The sequence below is a fragment of the Pan troglodytes genome, chromosome 21 (assembly GCF_028858775.2).
Source record: "Pan troglodytes isolate AG18354 chromosome 21, NHGRI_mPanTro3-v2.0_pri, whole genome shotgun sequence".
Lineage (NCBI taxonomy): Eukaryota > Metazoa > Chordata > Mammalia > Primates > Hominidae > Pan > Pan troglodytes.
This window is the reverse complement of record NC_072419.2, coordinates 69,383,646-69,405,872: the sequence shown is the minus strand read 5'-3', so window position 1 is coordinate 69,405,872 and position 22,227 is coordinate 69,383,646. Positions and strand designations below refer to the sequence as shown.

Here is a 22,227-nt window from a genome sequence, read left to right as displayed (position 1 = left end):
ATCCCAGAGCTCCTAGCGCCTCCGACCGTCCTGGGCTCCCACAACCCCTTGAGTGATAGCCAGGCACCTCTTTCTAGAGCCCCCTGGTTGAGCAGCTAGACTTGCATTTCAAACCGTCTGAAATCCAAAATGAGAAATAATGATCTGTAGTCAGACTCAAAATAAATGACAGGATGAAACTCCCCATCGTTCTGTTTTATCCGGTCGTTTCCTGCCTCTGCTTCCAGGGGCGGCAAAGCTCAGAGACTGTCTAAATCCTCACTTTAAATGAAGGCCGAACTGACCACAGGCTCCCACAGATGTTTCTTCTAATTTGTAGAAGGTAAATGTTCTGTGCACTAGGAACACACACACACACACAGGCACGCATGGAGACACAGACATGTGCGCGTATGCACACACGGCGGGGAGAGGCAGCAAGGCCCTCGGATTCCAGGAGAAGCACATCCTTAATGATACATATGATAATTAAAGAATACAATAAACACAATTAGCATATGTTTTAAACAGTTTATTAGTGAAGCTTACCATCAAATCAGAATAGAGTGCTCCAGGGTTGGTTGGGATAACAGCTTCTAATCCTTAGCGTCATAAAATCCCTGGCTTGGAAGAAATGGGCGTCTTTAAATGATGGAATCAGCAGGCCTGAGCAGCCCCGCCTGAATGTTGCCAGGCAAAGGTGACGTTGCTGAAAGCCAGGCGGGACGAGGGTGTGACGGCGGGACTGGGCCTCTGCCGTTCGCGGCTGGGAGCTGCAGGCAGCATGCACGGGGGTGCTCTCGCAGGGTGGCAGGAGGACCGTGAGCCCATGAGGGAACCAGGACACAGGCCTGGCTCGGTTTGCTGACGGCCTTGGCCAGGTGCACCCAAGGGCGGTGGAAGCGGGTGAGGCAGAGACCCCGGTCCTCTGCCCGCAGGGTCTGCCCATGGGCCCTGTCAACCGCCCGCTGCTCAGATGTCCAGCCTCGGACTTGCTGGTTCTGTGCTGAGACCCCGTGGCCTCCCTCCCTCTGCTGTTCCCGAGCTCCAAGTGGCTCCGGGCTCAGCGGAGCGTCAGGGAAGGTGCTGGGCTCTGAGATGCCCTGCAGGCGAGGGCTGGGTTGGACAGGCGGAGGACAAACGAAGATTTGCCCCAGCTCAGACCAGAGCAGAGTGGATTCTCATCAGACATCATGAGTTCCTGCTTTGCAAAGCGGAGAGCGAGCAGCTGTGCGGTGCATGTCGGAACTCATTTCTGTAGGAAAATGGGAACTTCAGATGGGCAGGAGCCGCTCTGTCCGGATGAACTTTGTGCCGGGCACAGCACTTCACACCTTCACTCCGAGCCTCCTCTCTACTTTCTGGAGAGGGCGTTTTTGTTGTTTTCTTGTTTTGTGTTTGGCCCATCTCGGGATCTCCTGGAATTTCGGGTCAGTGGGATGCTGAGGGAAGAGAGAGCTGAGGAGCTGATGCCACAGATATTGAAGCCCCTGGTGTCCCAAAATGGGTATGGGCCGGCGTCCAAGCCTCCAGGTTTCTTCGGGAAGGAGTGTGGGCTGGTGTCGGAGCCTGCAGGTGTCTTCCGGGAAGGAGTGTGGGCCGGCGTCAGAGCCTCCAGGTTTCTTCCAGGAAAGGGCGTGAGCCGGTGTTGAAGCCTCCAGGTGTCTTCCAGGAAGAGGTGTGGGCCTGAGAGGCGGTAGGTGTGGCCAGGCCAAGGGTGAGCCCTGATACCCGCCAGGCACCGAGAAGGGACACCGGCAGCTGCATGCAGAGCTCACGACTGTCCCCAGACCAGAAGCTGCTTCCCCCACGGGGGTCCGTGATTGTTTTTCCAGTTGAACATCTCTGGCTGAGGCTTGGTGATGACGAACGCCTCGGTGAAGGGGGGCTGGTGTTCCGAAGCTGCCAGGGCCCCAACTCCACACGTTTGGAACCACTCAAAAGGGCAACGAACTGGCGCTCTCTGGCCTGACACACGAATGTTTGGAAATGGCCCAGGAGGCAGCTGTTAGGGCTGTTTTCTCCTGGCAGGAGCACAAAGTCCCTTCAAGAGAGGCCCCGCTGGGGGCGTCCGGGAGACACAGGCCCCTGAGCCATGGCCACCAGGCAGACTTCGCAGGCCGGCTCCAGCCCGTCACACGCCACCTTTCCTGCGAGTGAGACTCCTCAGCCAGGCCACACCCGGGAGCACCCCCACCCTGGGCGAGGAGGGCCCTGGGGGAGCCTCTGGAATGGCTGCTGTGGCCCCATGGCAAGGTGGCCGCCCACAGAGCTAAATAGTCCACACACAGCAAGAGGACTGCAGCCTTCACCTGGGATTGGGATCCTGAGAACAGCCAGGCAGTGGCTGCCGCCAAGACACCACACCCACCAGGCACCGCCCCGTGGGACAATTGGCCTCCTGTTGGGGCTCCGGGAACACAGTGACCACGGGAGAATGAGCGAGCATCCAGCTGCTCAGGCTTCAGGCTCCCGGCCTGTCCACCTCCCTGGCCTGCCCGCGGGGGACAAAAGGCCGCTCCTGTCCTGCCCTCTGGGCTCCAGGGTTTGAATGATTCCTGTTGTTCCTGCTGTCAGGAAGCCCCGGGGCCCTGGTCCGGGCACTCAGTGGCCCATGGACTACGATGGTTCCCGCTGTTTGAAATGCAAAGAGGAGGATCCGGTTCACAAAGCCTCGGCCGGAACCTCCTGAACCCCTGGTCTGGGTACTCAGTGACCCAGGATCCGGTTCACAAAGCCTCGGCCGGAACCTCCTGAACCCCTGGTCCGGGTACTCAGTGACCCAGGATCTGGTTCACAAAGCCTCAGCCGGAACCTCCTGAACCCCTGGTCCGGGTACTCAGTGACCCAGGATCCGGTTCACAAAGCCTCGGCTGGAACCTCCTGAGACCACTCTGGTTACTCAGTGACCCAGGATCCGGTTCACAAAGCCTCGGCTGGAACCCCCTGAAGCCCTGGTCCGGGCACTCAGTGATCCATGGACTAGGGCGGCGTGCCTGTTCTGTGGATAACCTCACCTGCTGGGCCTCCTGGGCTCCTCCAGCTGGTGTTTCTGTGTCTCGTGTTCATAGATCCAACCTGCACAGCCAGAAGGAGAGATCCACGTGAGAGTCCGGCCGGGAGGAGGAGTGTAGGGCTGAACTTACCCGCCCGCCTCAGTGCCATGCCTGGTTTTCCCACTGGAGGCCCGCTCGCCACCCTCTCCAGCCTGCTTCACAGTCCCTGTGGCACCCTTGGAGCCAAGCCCACCCACTGCTGGGCCAGCTCACACTGTCACCAGCCCCCACCGAGGCTGCTCCTGCCTTCTGTCCATCCTGAGCTGGGGATTGGGCCCAGACCACCTGCCTCACGGGCCACCCTGCCATCGCCCCCTCCTTGGGACCTCATGGCTCTGGGTGTCCCCCCACTCACCCTGGCATTGATTATATGCTCTCTCCTTTTCTAGGCACCCCAAATGTAAGCCCTGGTGGAGACAAGGACTTGGACGAAGGTAGTGTGTTTGGGATGTGAGACCAGGAAGCTGAAGTGAGGGACGGAGCACACAGTGAGACAGGAAGAGAGAGCAGCCCATGGAGGGCAGTTTCACAAGAGCTGCTGCTCAGGCCTGCTGGGGGCCCTCTGGGAAGCCATGGAGAATGCATTTCCAAACTGTCCACCGACGCTGGGGAGGCTGGGGCATTTATCTACCCGCTCCCATCCCCATTGGTTGGTGATGGCCCCGGGTAGGGTGGTGCCTCCTCTGCACCCCACCCCCCACCGCCCCCGAGCACCCATGCACAGCAGCAGCCGCTCTCCTCCTACGACAGCCAAGCAGAGCGATGATGCGGGGAGCTGGAGTCCTGGATGGGCGGTGGCGGCCACGGTGCATGGAGCTGTCCGCCTCCCTGGTGCTGAAGCCCAGAGAGCAAGGTGGTGCTGCGGTGCAGCTCCCTTGATGTTTTCTCTCAATTTTGGGGGTGTGAGGTTTATCCCTTCAACCAGCCTCTGAGGTCTTTAAAGCAAGGGCCCCACATTCTGCTTCCACATAGCCAGCCCCTTTGTGCCAGCGCAGAGGTGGGCACAGAAATTCAAACTCAGTACCCAACACGAGTGATTCCTGCTGCCGAAGGTGTCCCCAGAGGCTGTTGATGGATGAACAGGCAGGAGGCTCTTATGGATCAGAGAAACACCTGATGGAAACAGGAAACAAAAGCATGCTTGGCTTTTTGATACTTTGTGTCTCTATTGGGGGATGACCTCTCCCAACTAGAGGGGCTACAGGAGCCCCAGGAGGAGGCTGGAGTGGTGGGGAGGCCATAGGAGTCCCACGGTGGGAAGAGCAGGGCTCCTGGCCACTCGGGCTCCTGCAGGCACCACATTCCTTCATCCCATGGCTCACTAAGCTCCTCCTTCGTGCCAGCCACGGTTTCTACATCTCTAGCCCTTTATCTGCCGTTATTTCTGAAGTTGCATAAGTTTAACTGCAATCGTGCCATTACTTGGGGACGTAGTTCATTTTCATTGAGGCATGCTAATTCTGTCCAGTGATCTTAGACACATGTGACATCTGTAGCTCAGCGTTTATGGATTTCAGGAAGGTCAGGCCGTGGATGGGGCTACATGAGACCACACAGCACTACATCCATAGATGGCACCTTATTCTGCTACAGCTGGGGACACAGACATGCCCAAGGTCCCAAGAAGAGGAACGGTGCTCCTTAACTTCTTCTCACCTGACTCACTTCCTCTAGGAAGGCCTTCCCGCCCTGACCAGTGCCCCTCACAGCCTTCCCAGGTCAGTGACCCCCTTGTCCATGTGTGTCCACATATGGTGAGCTCGGCCTTTGAGGCCATGACCATGCATGTGTTTCGCACGCCTGGTTCCTGAGCCCCTAGCCCTGTGCCCAGCACATAAAGAATGTTTAAAGGAATCACTCACCCTCATTCACTTCAGCACCCCAGGAACAGGAACCACTCCACAGGGGCCAGCATGCTCTGAGTAGATTTTGAGCATCTGTGTCCAACAGGCCAGGCCTCGGCAGGACTGTTCAGGAACCAGACCAGGTTCTGCAGGGCTTCAGAGGGGACTCACACAAGGAGGGGGTCCCCCAGGAGGCAGAGAGGAACAGACCTCTTCCCATGGCAGGGTCCAAGTGCAGCCCCTCAGGTGGGCAGAAACAAGAGGGAAATTTCATACTCCTGGAGAGAACTGGGAAATGCCCCTCGATTTCACCCCAGGGAAGCTGAATCTGCCATAAGGAAAAGGGGTCAAGTGGAATGGGGCTCCCTCTGGAGCTGCTTGGGCTCCTGCAGGCACCACCCAGAGCTCAGATTTCAGCCACAGCAGCCCCTTCAGCAGCTTTGCATGGGACACCAGGAGGGTGGGTGTGCTGGTCCTCACTCTAAGGCTTTCAAGCATACCCCACCTGGTTGTGCTCCCAAAACTCCTGTGAGAAGGATGCTGTGAACAGCTCCAGCTGCTGAAAATGCAAGGCCGGAGTCTGTAGGAAGTGCCAAGCTTATGGCCATGACACCAATACTGCCGCATGGACACGCCCTCCGATGCTTGCAGCCTCTGTCCACACTGGGTGTGTCTCCATCCACCAATGGAACAAGTTTGTCCCACCGCACTGAGACCCTCCTGGACCAGCAGAGGAACTCAGACCTGGGGAGATGGTTCGGGGCGAAGCACAGGAAGCCTGCAGGGAAAGCACGCACTGTGCCTCCCACCTGTGCCCAGAGCTGGGAGAAGATGGACCCAGCTGCTCCCACTGCCGCGTCTGTGCCTCCCGCATCTGTGCCTTGCCCTGAGCCTGTGAGCAAGCACCCATGCTCCAAGGCAAGCCGGCCCACCTGTCCTTAAGGGGTGGCCCCCTGGTTGCTGTGCCATCAGATGCTCCTGCTCCTTGTCCATTCCCATCAGGATACAAACATGCTCAATCTCCCCTACCTAACAAAGCAGCAGCGCCTTGACCTCATGTCCCCCTCGCTGTGCCCCCAGCTTCTTGTCTTTAATGCAAAACTCCAGGAAGAGTTGTCTGCGTTTGTTCGTTGATGGGGCCTCTGCAAACAGATGGGGGGAGAGACACTGAGATTTGCTGCAGGGGCTGCTGGGGACTGAGTGTCCTGGGGCTGCTGTAACCAAGGACCAAACTAGGAGGCTTCAAACAACACAGATTCACTGTCTGAGTTCTGAGGCCAGAAGCCCAGCACCAAGGTGTTGGTAGGCTGGTTCCCTCTGCAGGCTCTCTGGAGAATCTGTTCCTCACCTCCCCCAGCTCCTGGTGGCCCCACGCATCCTTGGCTTGTGGCCGCATCTCTCCAGTCTCTGCCTCCATCTCATATGGCCTTGTCCTCTGTGGCTGTGTGTCTCTTGTCTCCCTATAAGGACACCAGGGATTGGATCAGGGCCCATACACTTCAGTACAACATCTTAACTAAGTATTTCTTCAAAGGCCTTATTTCCTAATAAGGTCACATTCCGAAGTTCCGGGAAGCTCATCGATTTTGGTGGACACCATTCAATCCAGTATAGGGAGGTTCTTTCTGGCAGTACCCTTTGTTGGAGGGCGGGGCAGGGGAGAGGGTTGTCCCAGTTGAGGTAAGGGGCAGGGCTCCACGTCCTGGGATGGAGGCTGACCCTAAGGAGGGATGGCCCTGGGAAAGAGACTGAGCTGTGAGCTGCTAGCAAACCCCTGTGCTGAGAGGGGTCTGGGTGGCCCACTGTGTGCACCCACATGTGCCCTCCACACTCCACCTCCAGGAGGACTCTGGAATCTTGAAAGCACCAAGAGAGAAGAAATTTGTCACATACAAGGGATCCTCTATTAGATTGCGAGCCAGTTTTTCATCAGAAACTTTGGAGGCCAGACGACAGTGGGCCAATATATTCCAAGTGCTAAAATAAAAATTAAAACAAACAAACAAGAATCCTATATCTGTCAAAACTGTCTTTCAAGAGTGAGGGAGAAACTAAGACATTCCCAGATAAACAAAAGCTGAGGGAGTTTGTTATCACTAGACCTTCCATGTAAGAAATGCTAAAGGGAGTCCTGCAAGATGAAATAAAGGACTCTAGACAGTAACTAGAAGCTGTATGAAGAAATAAAGTTCTCAATAAAAACAAATACATGGCCAATTATAAAAGTTAGCATTATTGCCACAGTGGTTTGTAACTGCAATTTTTTCCCCATATGATTTAAGATACTAATACTTTTTTAAAAAGTTATTAGTCAAAACTAGCACTACTGTAAATTTGGTTTGTAATTCCACATTTTGTTTTCTACATAATTTGAGACTAATGCACTTAAAAGAATTATTAGTTTAGATTTAATTTTGTGACATTAATAACTGAAAAGGGTAGGGACAGAGCTATAAAGAAGCAGAGTTTGTGTATGTTATCAAAGTTAAGCTGCTATGAATCCAAATTAGAAATTTAATATGCTAAATGTAATGCCATGGTAACCACAAGGAAAATAGCTATAGACTGTATACAAAAAGAAAAGAGAAATTTAAACATTTCACTAAAATATGAACTGAACACAAAAGACACTAATGTAGGAAATGCAGGACAAAAACTCTAAGGCATATAGAAAACATAGCAAAATGACAGAAGCCAGTCCTTCCTCATCAGTAATTACTTTAAGTGTAAATGGGTTTGACTCCAGTCAAAAGACACAGATTGAAAGAATGAATAAAAACATATGATCCAACTATATGCTATCTTCAAAAGACTCACTCTAGATCCAAAGACACAAATAGATTGAAAGTAAAAAGATGGAAAAGATATTCCATGCAAATAGCAACCAAACAGAGTAGGGGTAGCTATAGTAATATCAGACAAAATAGAGTTTACAATTTAAAAAGAGACAAAGAAGAGCAAAGACAAGGGCATCATATATTAATAGAAGGTTCAACACAGCAAGAAGATATAATGATTATAAACATTTATACACCTAACAACAGATAATCAAAATGTATGAAGCAAAAAACTGACAGAGTTGAAGGAAGAAATAGACAGTTCTATTAATACAGTAACAGTTAGAGACCTCAATATCCTCTCTCTATAATAGATAGAATAATCATACAAAAGATAAATAAGGAAACAGAAGAGTTAAACAACACAATAAACCCACAAGATATAACAGACATATACAGAACATTCTACCCAACAGCAACAGCTTACACATCCTTAAGTGCACATGAAACAATTTCTAAGATAGACTATGTTAGTTTACAAATTAAATTTCAATAGATCTTAAAAAGATATATATCATACAAAATAACTTCTCTGACCACAATGGTATGAAATACAGACCGATATTTTTAATAAACATTGATGCAAAAATCCTCAATAAAATACTAGCAAATCAAATTCAGCAGTATATTAAAAGGATTATGCCCCAGGACCAAGTGGGATTTATTCCTGGAATGCAAGGATGGTTCAACATGAAAATCAATCAATGTAATACACATTAACAGAATGAAGGAAAAAACCACATGATCATCTTAATTGATGCAGAAGAAGCATTTGACAAAAGCCAATATCCTTTCATGATAAAAACCATTCGACAAACTATGAAACTATGTCAACATAATGAAATACATGTATCAGAAACCCACAAAGAACATCATATTCAGTGGTGAAATACTGAAAGCTTTTTGTCTAATATCAGGAAGAAGGGAAGGATGCCTGCTTTCACTACTTCTATTTGACATAGTACTGGAAGTTTTATCCAGTGATTAGACAAGAAAAATAAATGGCATCCAAATTAGAAAGAAAGAACTTTAAAAAAGTCTCTGTTTGCAGATGTAAAATACACTAAATATGACACACACAAAAACTGCAGGAACTAATAAATGAATTCAGCAAAGTAAGAAGATAGAAAGTCAACAGATAAAAATCAGTTGTATTTCTATACACTAACAAGCAATCTGAAAAGGAAATTAAGAAAACAATTCCACATATAATAGCATAAAAAAGAATAAAATACTAAGAATTAACCTAACCTATGAGATGAAAGACATACAATAAAAACTACAAAATATTGCTGAAAGAAATTAAAGAAGAGATAAATAAATGGAAAGACATCCCATGTTCATGTATTGACTTAATATTGTGAGAATGGCAATACTATCCAAAGCAATCTACAGATTTAATGTAATCCCTATCAAAATCTCAGTGACGTATTTTGCAGAAATAGAAAAACCCATCCTAAAATTTCTATGGAATCTCAAGGAACACTGAATAACCAAAGCAACTTTGAAAAAGAAAAAAAAAAACAGAGCTGGAGAACTCACACTTCCTGATTTCAAAACTTGCTACAAAGCTACTGTAATCAAAGTAATATGGTACTGACATAAAATCAAACATATAGACCAAATAAAATAGAATGGAGAGCCCAGAAATAAACACTCACATACATGGTTAAATGATTTTTTTACAATGGTGCCAAGACCATTTGATGGGGAAAGGACAGTCCTTTCAACAAGTGTTTCTAAGAAAACTGGACATCCACATGCAAAAGAATGATGTTGGACCCTTACCCAACAAGATATACAAAAACTAACTAAAATGGATCAAAGGCCTAAATGTTCAACATAAACAAACTTTTAGAAGAAAACTGCTGTGGTTGGATTTGGTTGGTTTGGCCCTGCCAAGCCTCCTGTGGGGATCTGATCCCCAGTGTCGGAGGTGGGGCCTGGTTGAAGGTATTTGGGTTGTGGGGCAGATCATTCATGAACAGTTTGGTGCTATTCTCGGGGGAGTGAGTTCTCACTCTTAGTTCCCACAAGAACTGATTGTTGAAAAGAAGCTGCTCCCCTCTCTTGCTCCCATGCTCTCGCTGTCTGATCTCTGTGCACTAGCTCCCTTGCTTCCCCTTCACCTTCCACCATGAGCGGAAGCTTCCTGAGGCCCTTGCCAGAAGCAGATGCTGGTGCCATGCTTCCTGTGCAGCCTGCGGAACCATGAGCCAAACAGACCTCTCTTCTCTATAAGTGACCCAGCCTCAGGTATTCCTTTATAGCCACACAAATGAACTACGACAAACACAGGGCAAGAGCTTCATGATATTAGATGTGGCAATGATTCCTTGGATACAACATCAAAGGCACAGGCAACAAAAGAAAAAAACAGACAAATTGGACTTCGTAAAAAATAAATATTTTTGTACCAAAAGACTATTTTTTTAAGAGCTAGGGTCTCGCTCTGTTGCCCAGGCTGGAGTGCAGTGGCACAATTACAGCTCACTGCAACCTTGAACTCCTAGGCTCAAGTGATCCCCATGCCTCAGCCCCCCAAGAAGCTAGGACTACAGGCATGGAGCACTGTGCCAGGCTGTTTTTTATTTTATGTTTTTGTAGAGACAGGGTCTCACTATGTTGCCCAGGTTGTTGACCCTCGAGTGATCCTCCTGCCTTGGCCTCCCAAAGTGCTGGGATTACAGGCAGAGTTAATATGCCCAGCCAAAAGACAATATTAACAGGGAAAAAAGGCAACCCAGAAAATGGGAGAAAATATTTGCAAATCATATATCTGATTAGGGATTAATATCCATAATATACAGAGGACTTCTAAAACTCAACAACAACAAAAAACCTAACTCAGAAATGGGCAAAGGACTTGGATAAACATTTCTACGAAGAACACATACACATGGCCAATAAGCACATGAAACATCGCTAACCACGAGGAAAATGCAAATCAGAACCACAGTGCGATGCGCCTCACACCCACTGGGATGGCTACTGTGAGAAAAAACCGAAAATAACAAATGTTGGTGAGGATGTGGAGAAACTGGAACTCTCGTGCATGGCTGGTGGGGGTGTAAAATGGTGCCACCACTGTGGAAAACAGGATGGCACTCCCTCAAAAAACTCAAAATAGAATGACCACGTGATCCAGCCATTCCACTTCTGAGTGCACCCCCAAAAGAATTGAAAGCAGGGTCTCAAAGATAACCTATAGCAGATGTGCATGCTGTGAACCCATGTTCATAACAGCTAATATGAACCCCATATCCATTGAAGGATGAACGACTATACAAATATGGTCTATCCACGCAATGGAATATTATTCCGCCTTTAAAAAGGAAGGAAATTTACCCATGCTACAACGTGGATGAAATTTGAGGACTTGATACAAAGTGAAATAAGACAGTCGCAAAAAGGCGAATACTATATGATTCCACTGGTGTGAGGTACTTAGTCAAATTCATAGACAGAAAGTAGAACGGTGGGTGCCGAGGCTTGAGGGAGGGGGGATGGGAGTTGTTTAATTTGGACAGAGTTTCAGTTTTACAAGATGAAGAGAGTTCTGGAGGTGGACAGTCGTGATGACCGCGCAACATTAGGAACAGACTCAATACCACTTAAAATGGCTAATAAGGTAAATCGTGTTATGCATATTTTACCACAGGCCCAGGCCTTAAGGAACTGGCACTTCCTGTCTCCTGGAACACCCACTTTCAGAACCATCACCATGCCACGTGGGAGCTCAGGTTGCCCGTGGAGACATCCATGGAGACGAACTGATGGCTGTGCCAACTCACGTCTTGGAGATTGGTCCCGCAGACAGGGTTGAACTGCCCCAGCGGACGCTGTGGAAGAGAGGCAAGCTGACTCCTCCCAGCCTTGCCTTAATCAGCTTTCTGATCCCAAGAAATTACCACTTTTTAAGCCATTCACAAGTTACATCAAACTTCAATATCTGCCCTGGTGTCCCACTATAAGCTGTCCACAGGATATGGCAAAATGTGAAACTCAGAAACATCTTCTGTTCTCAAAATGTGCCTTTATTTTATTGTTATTATTTTGAGACGGGGTCTCACTCTGTCACCCAGGCTGGAGATCAGTGGCCTGATCACGGCTCACTGCAGCCTCAACCACCTGGGTACAAGTGATCCTCCCACCTGAGCCTCCCAAGCGGCTGGGTCCACAGGTGCGCACCACCACGCCTGGCTAACTTTTATTTTCTTTGTAGAGATGCGGTCTCACTATGTTACTCAGTCTGTCTCAAATTCCTGGGCTCAAGCGAGACTGGCCCGCCTCGGCCTCCCCTAATGCCGGGATTGCAGGTGTAAGCCACTGTGCCCAGCCACAAAGTGTGCCTTTCTTTAAGTGTGTTACCTAGGTACCAATGACTTTTTGAGTAGAATAAAAAAACAAAAACAAAAACATTAAAAAGTGTATATACCTAACTTTCCCACCTTCCCACAGGACTCCGAATTTAAGAACTGTTAGCATATAAAACTCTGTGGGGGTGGCCCCCTGCGGAGGCTTCAGGGAAATCGGCTGTGGTGACCGGAGACTCCGAGCATCCTCCCTTAAAAAGAGGAAACTGTGCAAAATGCAGCTCCAGAAGAAAATTCCTGATCTTCTGAAGTTTCCTGATGACAGGTGTGGGACAGATTCCTGGGGACTGGAGAAGCCTCCGGGGAAGAAGTGTCCCTGTGTGTCCAGCCTGTGCAGGGAGGGGAGGGCACATCGCAGGGCTGCAGCTGGCCCCAGGGAGAGCTCCCGACCTCCAGGGAGCCCCTGCACCAACAGCCCCCAGGGTGCACAAGGCCACCCAGGTCCTCCCAAGAGCCCTGTGAACACTTGGGCACCCAGCCCAACTGGCAGGGTAGCTGACCAGTCCTGGGGGACATTTCAACCGCTCACCTCAGTACCAGCCACAACCCACAAGGTGCCAAGCAATCTCAGGAATTCCTGCAGGAATGGGCACTCAGGTGGATTCCAGAGTCCCACGTGCCAGGGCCCAGGGTCCCAGCCTTGCCCTCAGATTTGAAATGCACGTCTCATTTGTAGTATCATTTAGGACCCTCGATGAGGCCCCTCCAGTTCAGGTGGGGGCTGCCTGTCACCAAAGTCCACCCCCAGCTGGGACCCAGGGCCACTGGGACCTCTACATTGGGAAGCCCCTCCTTCAGAGCAGGCAGCCCCCTCTGGGCCGGACTGCCCTGGGGCCAGGCCCTCTCCTGGGCTCCTGAAGGCCTCAAACCATCCCAAGGCCTCATTCCCCATCCCTGGCCTCCTAGAGAGGAAGCCACGAGCACCCCGGGGGAGGGTAGGCTGGGCTCCCCTAGAACACACAGACCTGCCCCCCAAGGGAGGCATCCCCCTGAAGCCTCTCCTCTGCAGCTCTCCAAGGGGTCCAGGGGGCTGTCCAGTGGTCCCCGCTCAGGGCCTCTTGCAAAGGAAAAGCTGAGCTGCCAGGAGCCCGGCAACCGTGGGGAGAGGCGGCCTCCAGGCAGTCAGCAGGCCACCTTATCATCATTATGCTGCTAATTAATTCCCAGCTCATTGCATTTCCTGTGGCTAATTTGCACTCAGGCTGATTTGATTAAACTCATCTCTATGCTAATAAATGTGTTTTCCATTTGTTTTAGTGACTGAAGGAAGAGGGTTTGATATTTACATGTTTCGAGGTTTATCAGAAAAAATTGCAGCATCTGAATTAATTTCTCTCTGATTTACAAGTTTGTAAAAAGGATCACGGGGTCAACAGCTTCCCCCAGGCCCCTCTCCCCGTGCCCTGTACCGATCCCTCGGGTCCTGCCTGGCATGGGGGTGCCTGTTCCTCCAGCCCCCCAGGTCCTCCGTGGAGCGGGCCCCTCCCTTCCTCTGTGGGGAGTGGGCTGCCCCAAGCTCCTCTTTGCTGAGAAGTATCTGCGTTCTGGTGGGGGGTCGAGGGGCAAACCCCGACGTTCCCATCGCCCCAAGCCTGAGCAGGCAGCTAGAACCGCGCTTTTCCCCTTCACCCATCTACCTAACCTCCTGACCGCGAGCCCCTGCACTGGGACCCGGGAGCCTGGGGGACGCCCCCACACCCTGTCCCGGCCTCGGGCGTCCTCGAGTCTCGGCCCCGCGTCCCCAGCACTGCCCTTGCGAGGTCTCGGGGCGCGCGCCGTAGGGGAGCTGAGACCTCGGCGTTCCACGGCTGTGGGTGCAAAGGGGGCGCCCGTTCCCGCCGGGCCTCCCTCCGCCCCGCGCCCCGCTGCTGCCCCCGGACCCGCGGCCCCCTGGGAGGGCGGGAAACACCACCGGCCCCGCTGCGCCTCTGGGTGGGCTCTCCCCCCGCCGCCCGTGGGAGGGGTCGGTGGGCGCGCGGCTCCAAACGCCCGAGCCCGGCCCACCCGGAGGAGCCCGGCGGCCTGCGCGGCGCCCGCTGCAGGCTCTGGGGGACGGCGGGGCCTGGGGGCGCGGGCAGGTGTGGGACCTGAGCCCAGAGCCCGGACCGGAGGGTCAGAGGCGCATCCGCAATCCCCGGCGGGAAGCCGCGGGGCGGGGCCTCGAGGGGCGGGGCTGAGAATAGTCGGTGCCTGCGGGGTCGGGGGCCGTGAGAGGAGCGGCTTTGGGGGCGGGGGCGGGGAGGAGCGGGTCCTTAGAGTGGGTGGGAGAAGCGGTGGGATGGAACCAGGCAGAGCCTGTCGGGTACAGACGCGAGATGGGCGGAGCTGGGAAGTGGCCTTGTGGGCGGAGCTAAGAGGGGCGGGGTCTTATGGGGCGGGGCTTGTGGGGCTTTTCCAGACAGAAGCACGTGGGTCCACACGGTCAGCGCTAGACCAACCTTTGAGGCTCCAGCTGTGAGTGGGAGCCAGCGTTTTCTCAGGAGCATTCCTCAGGGAGGAATCAGGGCTTGGAGGCAAATCACTGTTGATCTCATCCGGCCTGACTGGCCTCTGACTCAGTCTCCTGTACTTCCAGTGGGGTGGGCTCTGAACCAGGGATCTGTCCAGGCCCCTGTCACCAAAAACGGCGTGGGGCTGGACAGGGTAGCATGTGAGGAAGGTCCTCTCTGAAAGGGGAGCTGGGCCTCCCACCCACCCGCCTCTGGAAGGAGAAGGAACCAAGTGAGATCTTTTTAAGATGACTTCATTGAAATTTATGGTGCAAATTCACAGGCTGAGCTGCAGAGAAGGGTAGGTGTCCTGGGTCACCACCCTCGCAGAGCTGCTGCGCCTGGCGCAGTGCCCTCTCACCAGCCCGGGCACCTGAGAGCTGGGGACCGAGGCAACACCTGTGAAGCTGAGTGCTGACCAAGGGGCCAGAGTTTACATGAGACCCTAGTAACATGACCCCTTTACAGATGAGGAAACCAAGAAAGGAATGAGGGTTCAAAAATGAGCTCTTCAATCTTCTCAGCTCCCCAAGGTCACACCCTCACTGCAGAGTCAGCACTCCACCAGACACAAGTTGTCCAGAGCCCATGCCCTAGCCCACCATGCTGGGCTGTTTCCCCCCACCCAGCCTCCCTGTCTGGCTCCAAATCCTTTAGGCATCTCTGTTTTACCAGCAGGGTTTGGCAGCTTGAGCACCCAGCAGAGTGTCTACTTCAGGTTGCCTCCACCCCTGCCCACACTCAGCTCTGGCAGCCTGCTCTCATCCTCCACCTGCATCTGTCCCCTCTCAATGACAAGGGCTGAATGCTGGGCAAAGGGGGACACAGTACTGGGCAGATGCCCATCTAATGTGGCATGAAAAGCCGAGCAGCAGAGCCACGCTGACCAACACAGGCTCATAGTTTTGCCTCCTGCTACTAGAATGAATTCTAGGTATTTGCAAATAGACTCGTGTTGACTTCAGAAAGTGAAATAATTGTTATCCAGCTAAATATTTTGTTTCATTAAGTGGGAAAGGAAATAGGGGCCAGGCGTATTGGCTGACACCTGTAATCCAACACTGTGGGAGGCCGAGGCAGGAGGATCACTTGAGCCCGGGAGTTCAAGACCAGCCTGGGCAATATAGTGAGACCCTGTGTTAAAAAAAAAAAAAGAAAGAAAGAAAGAAAGAAAGAAAAAGAAAAGAAAAGAAACAGAGGGAAATGGCCCAGCCTCCTGGGACTCCATATTTCAGCATAAACACAGTGTCACACAGTCAACAGCCCGGGGCATGCAGACCTCCTCCTTGGGTCAGCAGAGTTTGGAATCACGGCAGGAAGTGTCCCAAGTACGTCTGTCCTCCCCGCCTGCCTGAACTGCAACTCTCAGGAGAATCTCTGACGTTTCCACATCCTCTTCTCAAGGGACAAGCAGAGGAAGGCTCTCCCTCTGCCTCTGCTCCTTTGGGGAATTGCTGTGGGAGGGAGGGTGGGGTGGGGAGGAGGAGCAGGGGAAGAACAGAGAGGCTGGATCAAGGAAGGCTGAAGGTCTGACTGAGGTTAGTAAAAAGACGTGTGTTCCCAAAGACACCCAGACAGAGCCATTGTCCAGGGCTGTGTTCAAGGCAAGCCCAGTTGCGATGGGGTTTGTTAAAGCCGCTCGGAGGTCTCCCAGGCTGGCAGGAGTGAAGGCTGGAACATGGTGTCGTCAGCACCTTGGAGAGGGCCCCCAGGCACAGAGCTGAGTCCTGGCCTGATCCCAAGGACAGCAGACCAGGCCAGCTCAGGCCGCCCCGCCCTGGGGACTGGCGGGCACAGGGCCCGGTCCCTCTCCAGACGGTGTTGCCAACAGCCCGCAAGGACGCCAGGTCCAGCCTGCCTCCCTGTGCTTCCCAAGTGTTGGCTTTCCTCCACCAGGGCTTTCTGACACGAGCCTCTGATGAGAGATGGCAGCTCAGCTCCGATGGGGGAACAGGGGCCTCTCTAGGCCAAGCATTCTAACTGGCCTCTAACCAGCAGTTTCAGAAGGCCAAGAGCTCATGAACAGAGCAAGTCCAGCTGCCCTGAGAAGCCGCATGTGCATGCATGCAGGGCGAGGGGCCCTGTGTCTCCCAGAGCCGGCACCTCCACTGGGGAGCATGGACCCGGTCCTCCCTCCCAACCCCGCAGCATCTCCTTGGATGGTGCTGGCTCTGCACCCCAAAAGCAGGAAGAGGTCTGACCTCTTTAAAAACTCCCTCCTGGCCAGGCGTGGTGGCTCACGCTTGTAATCCCAGCACTTTGGGAGGCCAAGGCAAGCTGATCACCTGAGGTCAGGAGTTCGAGACCAGACTGGCCAATATGGCGAAACCCTATCTCTACTAAAAATACAAAAATTAGCTGGGCGTGGTGGTGTGCACCTGTAATCCCAGCTACTCAGGAGGCTGAGCAGAAAAATCACTTGAACCAGGGAGGCAGAGGTTGCAGTGAGCCAAGATCATGCCACTGCACTCCACTCCAGCCTCAGTGACACAGCAAGACTCTGAAAACAAACAAACAAACAATAAAAAAACTCCCTCTCCCTTGGAAAATCCCTGAATGACTTGGACAAGGAGCTCCTGTTTTCTCTGGGAGGGAGGAGACATGCAGATTCCTCTCTGGGAGGAAAGGGTGAAGGTCCTTGTGCTGTCTGTGGGATGGCCAGCCTGCTATTTCTGTAGAAACACCTCATCGCACCTTCTTGCTGCCCACCTCGGCAGGCCCGGGCATCTCTGGGCTCCAGGACAGCAGATGGTTTCAGTGGGATGGGCACCGAGTCCAGATCCCCAGAGCCGGGGGTGGTGGGTGGCAGCGCTGCCTCCTCCCATCCTGGCCATGGCCCCCGATGCCCTCACCCTCAATGCCATCCTGACCAGGGCTGGCAGGGCAGACAGGAAGCAGGAGGCCTAGTGGGGCTGTTGTTGGCAGAGGCTTCCTGGTGGCCCCTCCTTGTCTGGGGTCTGTTCAGCCCCCACTGCTGGGTGTCAATGCTGGGGCTGCCTTTGCTGCTGTGGGTGTGGGGACTGGGGTGCAGGGAGGGGACGGGTGAATAAACAGACACAGGTGGGCAGAGGCAGACAAAAGGCCATGAATTCAGCGTGGGGCCCAGCTCCCACCTCTGCCTCTGGGTCTCACACACGGCAACAGCCTGGCTGGCTCGCGGCCCAGGGGCTGGTGCTCGGTGGTCAAGGGGTGTGAGGCCATCAGTGCTCCACAAAGCGCTGTGGGGTGCTGCACGTCCCAACCCTGCTCCCCAAAACGTCAGCCAGGTGTTCAACGCATGAATAAGTGAGTGAGTGAATGAATGAATGAGTAATTTGGTGGCTGAACGAATGAGTGAATGAGGGAACAGGCAACTCCGTGAGCAACTCTGAGTGAAGAAGAGTGAGCCTCGAAGGAGAGTGATGTCAGGAGATGGCAGGTGCTGGCAATTCGTCCACTGGCAGCCCACGTGGGACGTTTCTCATTGGAGCCACTGGGCAGGCATAGGCCGTGCTCAGGCACACGGGGGTCTCGACGCCCCCGCGGGTCTCGACGCCCCTGCCTCCCTCCAGTCCTGGCCACACTGCCCCTTTGCAGGGAGCCCTTCCTGGTCCTCACTGTTTACAGCTGCTGTCCCCTTCTACTGGGTGCTCCCCTGGCCGTGACCTCACCACCAGCCAGGCTGGCTTTTGTTCTCCTGAGCATCTCTCCTCTCCCCTCACCCACCATGAGCTCCACGGGCTGGGGTCTCGGCCCACCCCTCCTCCCTCCCACCTCTTTCTCTCTCCAGGTCCTTGTAGGTGCTTGGTGAGTTTCCTCATTCTACAAGGCCAGGCATTCATTCATGTGTGTGTAACACACTTAATATACAGTCCTTCATTTTGCTGAACCTACACAGGGGCATTCACCTTGACATCAAAAACAAAACGCTGAGTGGCCCCAGGTGGACATGCCGGTGCTGGCAGCTCTGCATCCCACAGATGCTCCCGTGGGAAGGGCTCGGCACAAGGACTGTCCGTCCGGGTTGGGGTGGGGCAAGTGGGTATGTCCCAGCACCGGCCTGACCACTCGAGGCAGGAGGCAGACAGGGGCACATCCCCCTGCAGCCCGAGGCCCTGCCTTCTGCACGCGCCGCCCATCCACACGGCAACTCTGTCATTGTCCTCTTCCCCCACCAGGTCTTTCCAGGACTGGTGAAGGCAAAGTACTCACGTGTCAACATCTCAAACCTGGGAACCTTTGAATCCCATATTTCATGATCACGCTGTCCCCACAAGGTCGCAGGCACTCTGGGATCAAAGCCCTTCCCCTAACTGAAGGACGCCCAGACCCTTGTGCTCCAAAGCTGAGACAGAAGGCCTGTGTCTACACCCAAAATAGAAAAGACATGGGCCTGGGAGGCGCCAGGCAAACGAGCAGGAGAAACACGGTTACATAACCTGGTGCAGCAGGGGACCACGGAGAACCGCGGCTTGGCCTCTTGTTTGACACTTTAAATTAGCATAAAATTTAGCATTATCTAATCTGAGCCAAAAAAATTCAACCAGAAATGGCCTTGGTGGTGAGCATGTATTATTTTACTTAAAATAACAGAAAAGTGTCAGGGAAGTCACCGTTCCAGGCCCTCGGAATGTCGTATGGCCTGTGGGTCCCCACGAGATCCCTAGAGAGGTCAGGGAGGGGTCAGGGAAAGCCTGGAGCAGTCAGGGAGGGGCCTCTGTGGCACTGCCATATGAAGCCAGGTGAGAGGGCTGTGATCTTGCCCCGTGAAGTCTGAGGGCTGAAACAGGCTCTGTCCGGGGGCTGCCCAGATGTGGCTGCCCTGGGGGACGGCAGCCTCAGCCTCGTCCTTTCCTGTCCCCATCCTTTCCTTCCCGGGCCTGACCCAGGACAAGGCTTTCAGGAGAAAAGGGCCGCCTGGCTCTACCACTGAGCATCTGCTGCTGGCAAGGCCCAGGCTGCTGTGGCCTCATTTGCAGTGATTCCCACAAGAGGAAGAGAAGCAGGGGGAGAAGACTGCACCTCAGGCCTCCATCTCCGTGATGGTGACTGCTGGGCAGGAAAACGGAGCATCTCCTGGAGTGTCCGCAGCCTGCATGGGGCAGCGAGGGAAAGCGAACCCTAGCCTCTGCTTTGCAGCAGGCCTGAGGTCCAGTGAGGGGTTGGGGGTTTGAGACAAACCATCCCCCATCCCAAACCCTAGAGAAGCTGATGTCCACGAATGCACAGCCAGGATCCACCCCGGCCCAAACCAGAGCCGCCCAGCCCATGGAAGCTGCGGACCCAGCGTCCCTGCAGTTAGAGGACAGCACAGAGAACAGAGCATCCTCACCAGAACCCACCCTGGGGTTTGTTTAAAATGCCGATCTAAGGAAAGCCTGTTGAGGGCCAGTGACATGCATGGCTGAGAGCAAGGCCTTGGCTGCCTGGATGTCCCCGGTTCCCAAGGGCCACTGCCTGGCAAGCCCAGTCGGAGTCCTGGTAAGCCAGTGGCGCTCAGATGTGAGCCCCAGCAGCCACAGGCAGGAGGCTACCGTCCTCCCCTCAGCGCTGCCACGAGCCTCCGCGGCCAGTGCTTGGTTCAGGCCGGGTCCTCTCTTTCTGTCTGCATCCCGGCCTCCTCCCGGTTTGCGTTGTTATTTTAGCACCCTGACTCCACAACCATTCAGGACATTTTTAAGCTGTGGAAAACAGAGCCAGCTGATGAACAATGACTTCTAAAATTATTTCAGTTCTGAAGCTTGGAAGAGAATTAAAGTCTTGGCAGAAGGTGTGGAGTCTCATTTCCCCTGTTTTTGCTCCAAGGCGGCACCAGCCTCGGCTGATTCTCCAGAGACAATCAAACGGCTCCCGGAAGACACCCCAGTCATTCCATCATCCTCGGTGGCTGGAGCTCGACCCAGGTGAGGCAATGTCACCTCTCAGAGCCTGGCACCGAGCACGGCCTCCGCACCTGCCACGTCCCTGACCCCAGGGGCACCACGGCCCAGGCAGCCGGATGCAGCACTTCCTGCGGGGGGTGGGGGGTGCTGTGTCTGCAGGACAAGGGATTATGCTGGAGCCCCCACTGGCAGGGACGTGCCTAGAGCCATGGCAGAGGCGGCCTCACGCACCTGAAGGACAAACCGGAGTGCAACCAGGCCTGGAACGCCACCTCCCACCACCCTGCTCCGGCAACGCCTGCTGGCTCCGGGCTGGTTCTGATGCACATTCCCGCTTGCAATTTGGTTTTCCATTGAATTGGCCACGTGGTACGCCCTTGAAACGTCCTTTCCCAGCCAGTGGCTGTTTAATTCCCCTCTCTCTGCTGAGCCCTGCGGCTGGCGCCAGGCTGTGCCGCCTCCTTGGGGTGGGTGCCGCGTGTGGATGGAGCAGAGGACGAATGCTGTGGCTTCTGCTTCTGAAAACTGAATCTGACCCAGAAACTGTTCTGGACAGACCATGAGAAAATGCCTCAGGCTGCACCAGGAGGCAGCTCCACGTTTGGGGAAGGCACACGGAAGTGAGTGTGAGAAGCCGTCTCTCATGAGTACTCAGGGTCATGACCCCTCAGGGAACCGGAGCAGGAGTCCAGGGCACCCGCAGCGTATTCTGACATCACCAGCCTGAGTGCCACAGGCCGGAACCCTGCCCGCCCAGCCCTGGTACCAGGAGAATGGGAGGGGACCTCGGGGGCCTGCTCAGGGTTGGCATCTGCCTCTCAGAGGGGGTCTCTGTCCCAGCAGGAAGTCATGGGGGAAATAGGTGTCTCAGCAGGAAGCCATGGGAGGTGCTTAGGCCCTCATAGCAGCTGACTGGCAAAGAGAAGCTGAAAGCACCCAGCTCCCTGGGTCTTGGCCAGGTGCCGCCCCTGACATCAGCCCTGTGCTGTGCTGAGCTACCAGTGGCTTCCTGCCTCTGCCCACCAAACAGAGCCCAGGCGACCTCCAGCCCCACCTCACTTCTCCTGGCTCCGCCCTGCAGGCCACGCTCACCACTCCCTTGGCCTTGCCCTCGGATTGCCCTGCTCTCGGGGCCACACGGAAGCCGATACCATGCCCGTGGGGCATGAAGCCCAATGGCCTCCAGGGTAAAATGGCATCCCCGAGATCGGAGGCTCCATCCGAGGCACAGCGTGATCCCCAGTGCAGGCATCCTGGCCCTCAGACGCAAATGGAGCCCGTTCTCTTGCAGGACCTCGGCCCACGCAGGTCAGTGGGGGCTGTGCCGAGGTCCACACCAACACCCGGGGAACGTGGCTTTCGGCCCTCAGAGCCCACGGCCCCAGAGAAGACCCCAGGTTGTGCAGCTCCCTGGAAATAAAGTAGAACAGCCTCGCAAAGCTTCATGACCCTGGATTGGACAACGGTTTCCTGGATATGACACCAGAGGCACAGGCAATAAAAGAAAAAACAGACACACTGGACTTCAGGAAAACTTTAAATTATTCACCTTAACAGACAATCTCAGCAGAATCAAAGGCAACCCAGAGAACAGGAGAAAATATTTGCAAATCATATATCTGATAAGGAATGAACATCCAAAATGTATAGAGAACTCCTAAAACTCAATAAGAGCAAAAATCCCGACTCAAAAATGCACGGAGGGCATGGCTAAGTGTTTCTCCAAAAAGACACACACACGGCCAATAGGCACGTGAAACAACATTGCTAACCACGAGGAAAACG

At 53.6% G+C, this 22,227-nt stretch overlaps 1 long non-coding RNA gene across 1 annotated transcript; it reads right to left on the bottom strand.

Annotated features, from left to right (window-relative positions):
• Positions 1 to 568: 568 nt before the first annotated feature.
• On the bottom strand, positions 569 to 11,643 carry LOC104003648 (uncharacterized). Its single transcript, XR_002940917.3, has 5 exons — positions 11,373 to 11,643; positions 6,228 to 6,339; positions 4,898 to 6,021; positions 2,997 to 4,148; positions 569 to 2,613 (listed from the first exon to the last, which is right to left on the bottom strand). It is a non-coding gene; the product is annotated as an uncharacterized LOC104003648 (long non-coding RNA).
• Positions 11,644 to 22,227: the final 10,584 nt, after the last annotated feature.